This window comes from Microtus pennsylvanicus, chromosome 2 (assembly GCF_037038515.1).
Source record: "Microtus pennsylvanicus isolate mMicPen1 chromosome 2, mMicPen1.hap1, whole genome shotgun sequence".
NCBI lineage: Eukaryota > Metazoa > Chordata > Mammalia > Rodentia > Cricetidae > Microtus > Microtus pennsylvanicus.
Genome location: NC_134580.1, coordinates 351,571 through 363,992, shown reverse-complemented (window position 1 = coordinate 363,992; position 12,422 = coordinate 351,571). Strand labels below are relative to the sequence as shown.

At 38.8% G+C, this 12,422-nt stretch overlaps 1 pseudogene; it reads right to left on the bottom strand.

Moving 5' to 3' along the window:
- LOC142845237 (serine/threonine-protein kinase DCLK2-like) overlaps positions 1-12,422 on the bottom strand; it is an 86,077-nt pseudogene that overhangs the window by 72,759 nt on the left and 896 nt on the right.

The following is a 12,422-nucleotide window of genomic DNA, read 5'->3' as shown; positions in this document are numbered from 1 at the left end:
CATTGGTTGGCACAGTATGAAAGCTTCTTTTAGTCACATCAGCAACATTTAAGAAAAGTACATTATCAGGAAGAGGTGTTAGACATAAAACATCCTTAGAAGAGGAAATCTTGTCCTTGGGACTGTAAACCTCAGACAAGTGGCTTCATCTTATGAATAGAAAGTTTCTGTCTCATTATCGCTATCATGGCCCTTCCTCTTCCTAACCCTTTATTTCATCTAGTGACCAAATATACCTAGTCAGTTCTCTGCACCTGTTGAACTATACTTTTTAATACCTTCTTATGCAGCAGATATCATGGGGGTTGGGATCTAGCAAGCCTATCCATAAAGTTCAAAGTATTATATAACAGTCTTTGTCCATCAACATTAACCCATCTATTCCCCTGCTCATCATACACCCTGTGTATGACAAAGGTTCTGCTGTAGTCTTATACATTCCCATACTGTGTTTCTTTATCCCAGAGCTGTTTCTGAAGAGAATGATCCTTGTCTTATATATATAAAGATTATCATTATTATGAAAGAATTTGTGCAAAGTTCATATCCCGCATAGCCATCTAATCGAGAAACCCGTCTATGCCTCAGCGGTGGCTAATACCAGGCTGTCTTCCATTGACCTCCAGAAAGCCTAGTCCCATAGGATACGTAGCTCCCATCTGGTATAATGACATATGTCATGTCACACAGACGACACTGGAGTTGGTGTGGCAGTTTGATCATATAAATATTTTCCTATGCAAAGAGGATTTTGCATTCAAATTATACAGGGTTCATCTGTCTTGTTTACAATCTGAAAAGAGGACAATAGTTTACTATTATAATATTCCTCATAATCTTATTTGAGGACCAGGGAAATGGCTCCATGGGAAAGGTCTGTGGTGTGCAAGGATGGAAAACTGACCTTGATCATCAGATTAAGAGGACCAAAAGTAGAAACTGCAAAGTGGTATTCTGGTCTCCAAATATCTGCATTGGTCCTAAAAACCCATAATCACATTGCACACACACCGTAAATCTGTTACAAAATAAATCTTAGTGCCCTTACATTACCTGACATCTTTGGATAATTTCCTTAGAAGGCAATTCTTCAAGATAAAATGGTTAACTAATTGGGAGTGGGGAAGCATGGAACATCAGTATTATGTATATATATTCTAATATATATTTATAACACACATATAAAACATCAAGCTATGGTATGAGATACACAATTGAATGTTCATTATCCTACTTTATTACATCTCTACCAGATAAATGAAAATACTGTTTTGAGTACACACACGAGATCATTAATGTTTCTTATATTCTCTTCTCTTAAGCATTTTTAACATAAACATTGTTAAATTGTGTTGACCAAAGAGCAAATGTTGTGAGTACTTCATCTACCCTTAGACTTGTACTAAGGAGGTAGACTCATGAGGATCATGAGTTCAAATGTATCCCTGAATCATTACTAGCATCTAGGCAAAACTGAATAACAAACAAGAAAATCTCAAGGGAATTTGAGAATTTGTGGAAATATGAAAAACAAAACCAGGAGCAACAACCCATCACCATTTCATAGATGCTCTTACTTAAAAAGTATGATCACACACTGCCTGATATTTAGATAAAAAAATGAATCAATTAGATGATGGGGTTACCATTCTACACATTATAGTAGGAAAATACCTATCACTAAGTAAAAACACAACAGATTAACAAAGGTCACAGAAGAAATATAAGGACCACAAAATAAACTTCACTAAATGGATCTGTCACACATGGAGCACACTTTAGTATCTACCTCAAATGTTTCAAAGTAGAAACCACAATGCAGTGATCTCTACCATCAGTCTTCAGTGAGCATAGTAAATAATTTACTTCCTTCAAGGCTATGATGAAAAATAAATGGATCATTAATTTTTTCTTGAAGCTGAAGACAACTGTAATGTCTAAAGCCTTTACAAAATCATTTTCAGAAAGCGTTTTCTTTTATGTGAGTTTATTCCTATTTCTGTCTTTTAATTGAAAAATAGGTTTTAAAATATTTAGAGCACTAGAAACATGGCTGGGCAGTTAAGAAATGTTTGCTACCTGGACCAAGGTCTGATTTTTTGACAACCTCCTGTAATTTCTGCAATAAAATCCTAGAATCTAATATATCAGAAACCAGCATGCACATTCACATACCCACACTAAGCACACTGATATCACATAATCACAATCAAAACAACTCTTTAAACATATTTTCACTCATGAAAATTTTTTCTCATGTAAGAATTCATTCCTATAATATAGGTGTTAAGGCACCTAATGGCTTACAGAGTTTTTCTTCACCATGAAGCAATCAGGCAGGCTTGAAGTCTGAGAAATCAATCCTTCTAAGTTGATGGAATCATTTGGGAAGACTTATGAAATGCTGTCCTGCTGGAGGAAATAAGTCACTGGGGGTAGGCTTTTCTAGTTTACACCCTCTGCTTCATGCTGTAGGTCAAGGATTTGAGTTCTCAGCTTCCTGTTTTAGCTGTCATGTTAGACAGTTGTAGCCATAACACTATCTTTCTTTCTTTTTTGAGAAAGTGTTTCTCTGTAGCTTTGAAGTCTGTCCTAGAACTAGCTTTGTAGACCAGGCTGGCCTCAAACTCACAGAGACCCACCTGCCTCTGCCTCCTGAGAGTGGGATCAAAAGTGTATGCCACCACTGTCCAGCTGTCATGTACTTTCATGGTGATCCTGTATGCCGCTGGAGCCAAAGGCCAAATTAATTTTTATAAGTTGACCTAGACATTATATCACAGCAACAGAAAAGGAACAAATAAAGTTTTACACCTGAATCAGTGATTCCATTCAATTGAGGAGAAATATAAAATCTAAAAGGGTTACATTACTGTTAAAATTCATAGTGCAAGTGTTACAGCTCTGGGGGGGGGAGTTATCCTGACTGTCAGAAGTCAGACTATACCTACAGCTATGAAAGGAAGGTAGTCTGGATATTTACAGCTGTGTGGAGAAAGATACCCTGATCTGATGTGGGATTCCCCTCTGTGTGATGTGATTACCGTTAATGAATAACAAAACTGCCTTGGCTTGTTGATAGGGCAGGACTTAGTTCGGCAGTGATAACTGAACTGAATGCTGGGAGAAAGAAGGGCAGAGTAAGTGAGATGCCATGGAGATGCTGAAGACAGATGCTGGGAATTTTACCCAGTAAGTCACAGCCACAAGACCATACACAGATTAATAGAAATGGGTTAAATTTATATGTAAGACTTAGCCAATAAGAAGCCAGAGCTAATGGGCCAAGCAGTTGTTTAATTTATACAGTGTTTGTGTGATTATTTCAGATCTAAGCTAGCCAGGTGCCTGGGAACCAAACAAGCAACCTCCCTACAACACTGACTGTCAGAAGTCAGGCTATATCTACAGTAGTGAAGAGAAGGTATATTGTGTAGGGATAAGTCCCGCCCCTTAGGGGGCGTGTTCGCCTCGGGCTAACGTCTGCCTTTAAATTTGGCGAGCACGCCGAGCTGTCACTTCTGCTTTCCTGGTCTCCGCGGGAACGGTGGTTCTGTAAGTCTATTTCTACATTAAAGCTATATATATTTTTACAGTCTGTCTGCATTCGTTTACGCCACTACATTTTGGCGTCCAACGTCGGGCTATTTTGCCCCGACTCAAGCGGGTAGCCCGCTAGCTAACACAGCACCCTCCCGGGTGCTGTTTTTCAGTTCGTGACTCCAGCCCCAGTGCCAAGTCCAAGACATACTTGGCCACACAGGCCCATTCTGCCTGCCTTGGCTAAGTTTTGCAGCGAAACCACACTGCCTGAATTAGCAGAAGCTCAAGTACCTGCGGTTTTGCAACAAAAGCTGCCACAGCGGCAGATTTGGTCTGACACAAAGTGACTTGGCCGGGCAGTGGTGGCGCACGCTTTTGATACCAGCACTTGGGAAGCAGAGGCAGGCGGATCTCTGTGAGTTTGAGGCCGGCCAGGCAGTGGTAGCACACACCTTTAATCCCAGCACTTGGGAAGCAGAGGCAGGCGGATCTCTGTGAGTTTGAGGCCTGCCAGGCCATGGTAGTGCACGCCTTTAATCCCAGCACTTGGGAGATAGAGACAGGTGGATCTCTGTGAGTTCAAGGCCAGCCTTGTCTACAAGAGCTAGTTCTAGGACAGGCTCCAAAAACACAGAGACCACCACTGACAGGAACCGATCATTGCAGGTAAAAAATTTTTTCTTTTATAAATAAAATGTCTGAACACATTACTGTTCAAGAATTTAACAGTTTTTTTAATTGTACCATGTGGGAGATTTTACAAGAGGTGTCTATCACCCCACTTCTATGGATCCTTCTGGGATTCGTAGTTTTCATTGGCACCAAATGGTTTGATAATAGAAATATGATAAAGTCTTTACGAGACGAATCCAGGATTCTTAAGGCAGAGATTGAACGCTTAAAAACAATTGAGAATGATAACAATCTTCTCAAGAATCAGTTTGAAGTTCTCCAAGCTGATAACAATCTTCTCGAGAATCAGTTTGAAGTTCTCCAGGCTGATAACAATCTTCTCAAGAATCAGTTTGAAGTTCTCCAGGATGATATTAAGGAGAAATTCATTACTATGGAAGAGGGAACAGCTGATCTGTATCGTAAAGTTCAGTCCCTTTCTGTAGGAACTGAAACATTAGTGGCTGATATTAAGGAGAAATTCATTACTATGGAAGAGGGAACAGCTGATTTGGACAATAAGATTCAGTCCCTTTCTGTAGGAAATGAAGCATTAACTGAGAGAATCAAAACTGCTGAATGTGACAATCGGATTTTGTCTAAAGCTTATGACAGATTGACGGAAAGATTGTCAATACAAGAAGGCACGGTTTATGCCATAAAAATTATGTCCAAAGATGAGATGTTATCTCTAACGGACAAACTTCATACTTTAGAATCCTCAATGAAGGCTTTGGAACATAATTCTGGACAGGAGATTCAGACATTGCAGAAGGCAATGGTGAATAGAATTGAAAAGATTGAGGAATTTCTAAATTCTGATGAAGAAGAGCAAAGGGTAGAAAGGCAAATTTTAACTACATCTGTGGGTAAATCTCTCCGGGACAATTTCCACAAAGCTCTACCTACAGCTCTACCTGTCTTTCCAGTAATAACAACAGAGAAGGTGATTGGTTCCAGAAACCCTAGGGTCATCAAGGAGGATACATGGGAGCCTGTCCATATGAATGACCTCAAGGAAATTAAACAGGCTGTCATGACTTTTGGGATGCAAGCCTCTTTTGTTAAAGAGATGCTAAGATCTTGGGCCACGACAAGCAGAGCAACCCCCTCAGACTGGCTCCAGCTGAGCTCTGCAGTACTTGAGAGTGGACCGCAATTGAAATGGCAATGCTTATTCAGGCAAGAGGCTAGACTCTTAGAACAGCAGGAAAAAGCAAAGGGAATTGACATTTCCCTAGATAAAATTCTAGGTGAAGGGCTCTTTTCCGACCCTCAGGAACAAGCTAATTTGGATGAAAACACACTCTTCATGTGTACTACAGCAGCCTTAAGGGCTTGGGACAGGGCACAAGACCCAGGACAGAGAATGGAATCATTTGTCAGAGTTAAACAGGGTCAGAGAGAACCCTTTAGTGACTTTTTACAAAGATTAACTAAGGCTGTACAAATAGGGATATCTGACCCAGAAGCAAGACGTATAATGATTGAGTCTTTGGCTTATGAAAATGCAAATGTGGAATGCAAAAGGATTTGGGGGCCTTTAAAGGTCAGATCAGCACCTTTGGAAGAATGGGTCTTGCATACACTCAATGTTGATACATTTGATTATGGCACTGAAGCATGGGTAGAAGAAGCAATTTCCAATGGTAAAAGGAGACACCAGAATACCAAATGTTTTAATTGTGGCAAAATGGGTCATATGAAACGGAATTGTAGACAACGGATTTTCAGAAATAATAATAATAATAATAATGCATCTTTCAGAAATAATAATGATGCATCTTCTAGAAATAACAGAAATAGGAGGACTCAGCCTTCAGGTTTATGTAGAAGATGTGGAAAAGACAGACATTGGACGAATGAATGCAAGTCTACAAGAGATAGACAAGGCAACCTGATACAATGGGGAAACGTGAGAGGGGGGCCTCACAGGCCCCCATGGCAAACACGGTTCAGTCATATCCAGTTTCTGCAGAGAACGTGCCTCATCAGGACAATTAGGAAGCCCCATGCCTACTGTTACAAGCAATAATGATCAGAAAGATAAGTTACATGTGTTTTGGCAAACTTCTATACATGATCAAAGACCTAAACTGAGAGTGTGTGTAAATGGCATTTTTATTACTGGCCTGCTGGACACAGGTGCTGATGTAAGTATCATTACCCCAGAATCTTGGCATCTGTATTGGCCTCTTCAGAATGTAAATGTTCAGCTCCTGGGAATTGGAACCCTATCTCGAGTAAGGCAGAGCACGAGATGGGTTGAATGTATAGGGCCAGAGGGACAAATAGGAAAATTAAAGCCATATGTAGCCAATATCGCAATGAATTTATGGGGTCGTGACCTATTACAACAATGGAATACCGAAATTAACATTCCTGATACTTCTAGAGCCTATATTTCTGAGAATAATATTAAAAGATATTACAAATGGAGAAAACCGACCATTCGGGCTGTACAAGAACAAGCAATTGATGTCCCTTCAGAGATACCAACAGCCTTGCCTCTAAAATGGTTGACTGAGAAACCAATATGGACAAAGCAATGGCCTTTAGCTGAGGAAAAGTTACAGGCTTTAGAACAGCTGGTACAAGAACAATTAGATGCTGGACATATAGAAGAATCTACCAGCCCTTGGAATTCTCCTGTATTTGTGGTTAAGAAAAAATCAGGTAAATGGAGAATGGTGACAGATCTCAGGGCCATCAACAAGGTTATTCAACCTATGGGCCCTCTGCAATCTGGAATTTCTTTGCCCTCTTTATTACCAAAAGGATGGCCTCTCATAGTTATTGATTTAAAGGATTGTTTTTTCACTATACCTTTGCAAAAAGAAGATAGAGAAAAATTTGCCTTCACAGTGCCTACTTATAACAATTCTCAACCTTCGAGGAGGTACCACTGGACCGTTCTCCCCCAGGATATGTTAAATAGCCCCTCCCTGTGCCAATAGTTTGTGAACCAACCATTGCAAATAATACGCAAGAAATTTCCCAAATCTATAGTATACCATTACATGGACGACATCTTGTTATCCGATTCAAACATGGATACCTTGAACAGACTGTTTGAAGAAATAAAGATACTTTTACCTAAATGGGGATTGCAAATCGCTCCTGAAAAGATTCAGAAGGGAGATTCTGTTAATTATTTAGGTTATAAAATAGGTTTGCAAAAAATTAAGACACAAAAAGCACAAATTAGGAGAGATCGCCTACGGACTCTTAATGACTTTCAAAGACTGTTAGGTAACATTTCAAGTCTACAACCAGCTATTGGAATAACACCTGATCTAATAATTCATTTGAACAAAACCTTGGATGGTGATAAAGATTTAAACAGTCCCAGAGAATTAACAGCTGAAGCAGAAAAGGAACTGACAATGATTGAGGAAAAATTACAACAGGCACATGTGGACAGGGTGAATCCAGAGCTCAATTGTATTCTCGTCATACTACCATCAAAAATTTCTCCTACAGGAATTTTAATGCAGAGAGATGATATTATTTTGGAATGGATCTTTTTACCACATAAACCAAGTAGGAAACTGAAAACTTATGTGGAAAAAGTCTCTGAGTTAATTATAAAAGGCAAGCTCAGACTTCATCAACTAGCAGGCATAGACACAGCAGAAATTATAGTGCCTTTCACTGCTGATAAACTAAAGAAATTATGGGAAGATAATGAACCATGGCAAAGAGCTTGTGCTAATTTTTTGGGAGACATTAATAACAACTATCCAAAAAGCAAGCGGCTTAACTTCATAAAGAGAACTTCTTGGATTCTTCCTCAAATCGTCCGTGATGCTCCAATAACTGGAGCCCATACATTCTATACTGATGCCAATAAATCAGGGAAGGCAGGCTACAAATCAGAAGACTTGGATAAGGTGGAACAAAGTCCGTATAATTCTGTCCAGAAGGCAGAATTATATGCCATTCTTATGGTGCTAAGGGATTTTAAAGAACCTATTAATATAGTTACAGATTCACAATATGCAGAAAGAGTTATTTTACATATTGAAACTGCTGAATTTATACCTGATGATACTGAACTAACCTCATTGTTTCTCCAGGTTCAAGATTTGATCAGGAACAGGCTTTGTCCTATGTACATAACACACATCCGATCCCATACGGGTCTGCCAGGTCCTCTAGCACAAGGTAATGCAGAAATTGATCAATTACTGATTGGTAGTGTGCTACAAGCCTCTGAATTTCATAAAAAACATCATGTTAATAGCAAAGGTTTGAAGAAGGAGTTTTCAATTACATGGCAACAAGCTAAGGAGATTGTAAAGAAATGCCCGACTTGCTCTTTCTATAACCAAACGCCACTGCCTGCAGGGGCTAATCCAAAGGGCACCCAAAGGAATGAAATCTGGCAGATGGATGTGTTCCACTTTGCAGAATTTGGCAAATTAAAATGTGTTCATCACACCTTTGACACTTATTCAGGCTTTCAGTGGGCAACTGCTTTAAGTTCAGAAAAAGCTGATTCAGTAATCACTCATTTATTAGAAGTCATGGCTATCATGGGTATACCTACACAAATAAAAACGGACAATGGTCCTGCTTATGTTTCTAGGAAAATGAAACGGTTTTTTGATTATTACAATATCAAGCATGTTACAGGTATACCATACAATCCTACAGGTCAAGCAGTCATAGAAAGATCAAATCGAACTATAAAAGATATGTTGAACAAACAGAAAGGGGTGGAAAACACCCCCAGAAATAGGCTACATAATGCTTTGTTAACCTTGAATTTTCTCAACGCTAATGAGAAAGGAACAACGGCTGCAGAAAGACATTGGATAATGGAAAAGTCTACTGAACTAAATCAACCAGTTTAGTTCAAGGATGTGCTGACCTCACAATGGAAGCCAGGATATGTGCTACGTTGGGGAAGGGGTTTTGCTCTTATCTCCACAGGTGAGGAAAAATTGTGGATACCATCAAAATTAATAAAGGTTCGGTTTGAAGAAGAGAAGCCACTTGGAAAAGATAAATAACAATTCTTTCATAAGGATGGCGAACATACTGATGGTAAGAAATACAGATAGGTTGGAGGCAGGGTTCTTTTCTTATCTCCACAGGAAAATACTCATCTTCAAAGAAATTGAGGGACCCTGAATATTTAATTACTGATGGATGGACACATTTTGTAAGTATTAATTTTTATTTATATGTCTTATTAAACATTTCTTCATAAATATATAGAGCTGGTTTTGAAGTTGGACTCTGGCTCAGTCCCTCTTCAATTCCAAGCCTGTTAGTAAGAGAAAAACCCAGAGTTTCTGGAGTTTCTGTCTCATGTCAAGAGCCATGATATGGGACAGAAAGAAATATGAGTTTAGAAAACATCTTTGCTTTTCTTCATATCTATCATATTTTTCATTGAATATATCTATCATGCCTTTTATTGAATATATATATGTATGTATATATATGTCTATATGATTAATGTTTAAGTTTCTCACAATGAACAATGAGTTTTTCCTGAAGTGACATTTGAAGTTTCCAGGAAGAAGATGGGGCCCCACAACAACAACTCTACCTGGCTGATATGACGTCATGATACTGATAGCACTACTACAAGACCTGTTTTGGATACCAGCTGCACAAGACGATCCCAACTTGGTTAGCTGAAATGGTGCACATCTTGTACAACATTCTGGCCAGACCTTCACAAAATACTCAGAGACTATTTGCAATTTTAAAAGACATTGATCTTGAAATTTAACCATCATTTTACTTTCACAGGATCCCCCAGAAAGAACGTTGCCCCCATGAGAGGTGGAAGTAATTCTAGAGGACGACGTCCCCTCTCCCAGTAAAGTTTACCCCTGGGTTTAGGGACATCATTTAGGGGATGGGAGGTTGGGGGAGGAATTTTATAAGCTCAGGGATCATTTTGAAAAAAAAAAGAGGGAATGATGTGATAATAGATTTATAATTGTGAGTTACTGCTTTTAGACAAATATATTGGTATCAATTCTTGTATATTGAAACAAAGTTAAATTATATTGACTATTGTATGCATGCATGTTTCTATGTCTGTTTAAAACATTTTTATGTATTGACATATATTGTATTGATATATATATATATTGTAAATATTTACCACATTGCAATGTACATTTCTACCTCTGATTAAGAAAATTATATAATGTTTGTGTATTAATATATATTTGCCATATTGCAATGTATATTTGTACAGTGTTTATATTTGGAGGTCATTATCCTCATTTGTTACACAGTTGTTTATTGTCTTAGTCTTTAAGTTAGATAGAGATTGAGAATTATATAGATAAATAGTCATCTAAGTTTGTCATTTATAATCAGACTAATCAGGTTCTTTAGATTTATAGAGATTATCGTCAGTATAGATAGATAATCTTCAATCTCTTCAAAGAGCTGTAGAAAATGGCCTTTAATCTAACTCAGAGTTTCGTGATAGTGAGACACAATTGCTCCTGGCAACACCACTCTATTCCCGAGAGAATGTTGAGCACCAAAGACACTCCACCTGGAGCCTTTCTATTTGGCAGAACTGGCCTTTGGGCAAAGAAATGCCCATACCTCAACCACTGACACAGATACAGAGCATGCATCAGTGGATAAAACGGGACTGTCATATCCTGCCAAGACAGGGTAAGATAGTTTTGAAAAGTTCCTTGCCTTTAATAATGGTATGTCAGTTATGTTAGGCCTTAGCCAAAATTGGTTGACTCAACATTGCAAACGAGACTTTGGGTGATTGCCCAGGTAGTCAGTTGTCTCTGTCAATTGTTGCACATTTTGGATATATCTCGTTTGTTGAGTAGTGTTTATTCCCTTCTCAGATCTTTGACTGAGTTGAAGATTATATAATTGTAGTTACTCTTTACATTATTTGGACTCCTTGAGATAGAATGTTTAGCAAAGCTTTTGTTCTCAATATTGTTTGTTATATTTATTATTTGTTGTTATTGTATGTAGTTGTATTTGGTTTAGTTCTGTCTTATTTAGACAAAAAGGGGAGATGTAGGGATAAGTCCCACCCCTTAGGGGGCGTGTTCGTCTAGGGCTAATGTCTGCCTTTAAATTTGGCGAGCGTGCTCTGAGCTGTCGCTTCTGCTTTCCTGGTCTCCGCGGGAATGGTGGTTCTGTAAGTCTATTTCTACATTAAAACTATATATATTTTTACAATCTGTCTGCATTCGTTTACGCCGCTACAATCTTGGGATGTGGGATTCCCCTCTGTATTCTGTGAACATGATTTATTACCATTGGTTAAAAAAAGTTGCTTTGGCCTACAGCAGGGCAGAATATAGTCAGGCTGGAAGAGAGAGAGAGAGAGAGAGAGAGAGAGAGAGAGAGAGAGAGAGAGAGAATAGGTGGAGTAAAAGAAATGTAGTTGTTCAAGCAGAAAGATGCCAGAACAGAACATTACTGATAAGCCACAGCCTATAGTGAGATTAACAGAAATGGGTTAATTTAAGATGTAAGAATTAGTCAATAAGAATCTTGAGCTAACAGACCAAACAGTGTTGTAACTAATATATTTTCTGTGTGACTATTTGTGTCTAGATGGCTCCAGAAACTTCCTGAACAGTCTCAAATTACAATCCTCGATATCTATAGCTGATAGGAAAGCTACCCTGACTGTTATTAAATCAGGCTATGCCTGAAACTGTGGAGAAAAGGTATTCTGAATAGTTATAGCTCTAAAGAGAAAGGTACCCTCACTGTCCTGTCAGGACATACCTACAGCTGTGAAGGGAAAGTATACTGGATACCTACAGCTATAAGGAGAAAGGAATCCTGACTGTTGAGAAGTCTGGCTATAACTGAAGCTGTGGAGGGAAGGTAGCCTGATACCTAGGGCTCTGAAGAAAATGGTAGCCTGGTTGGTAGAAGTCAGGCCATACCTACAGTTGTGAAAGAAAGTGTACTGGATACCTACAGCTATGAGAAGAAAAGGTATCCTTGTAGAGGCCCCAAACCATGAGCCTATTTCCACCTTGTCTGAAGGTCAGTTTCAGGGTGGCAAAGTTGTTAACAGGTATGGCTACACACCCTGACCTAAGGTGTGGTTGTTTTGTGTTTTGGACTTTAAGAGGGCCTAGGCAGATAAATCCACTCCCCCTTGAGCAAAGGTGAGAGAATTATAAAAATACTTCTGCTCCTTCTTTTGAATTAAGATGTTTGGCCTAAGG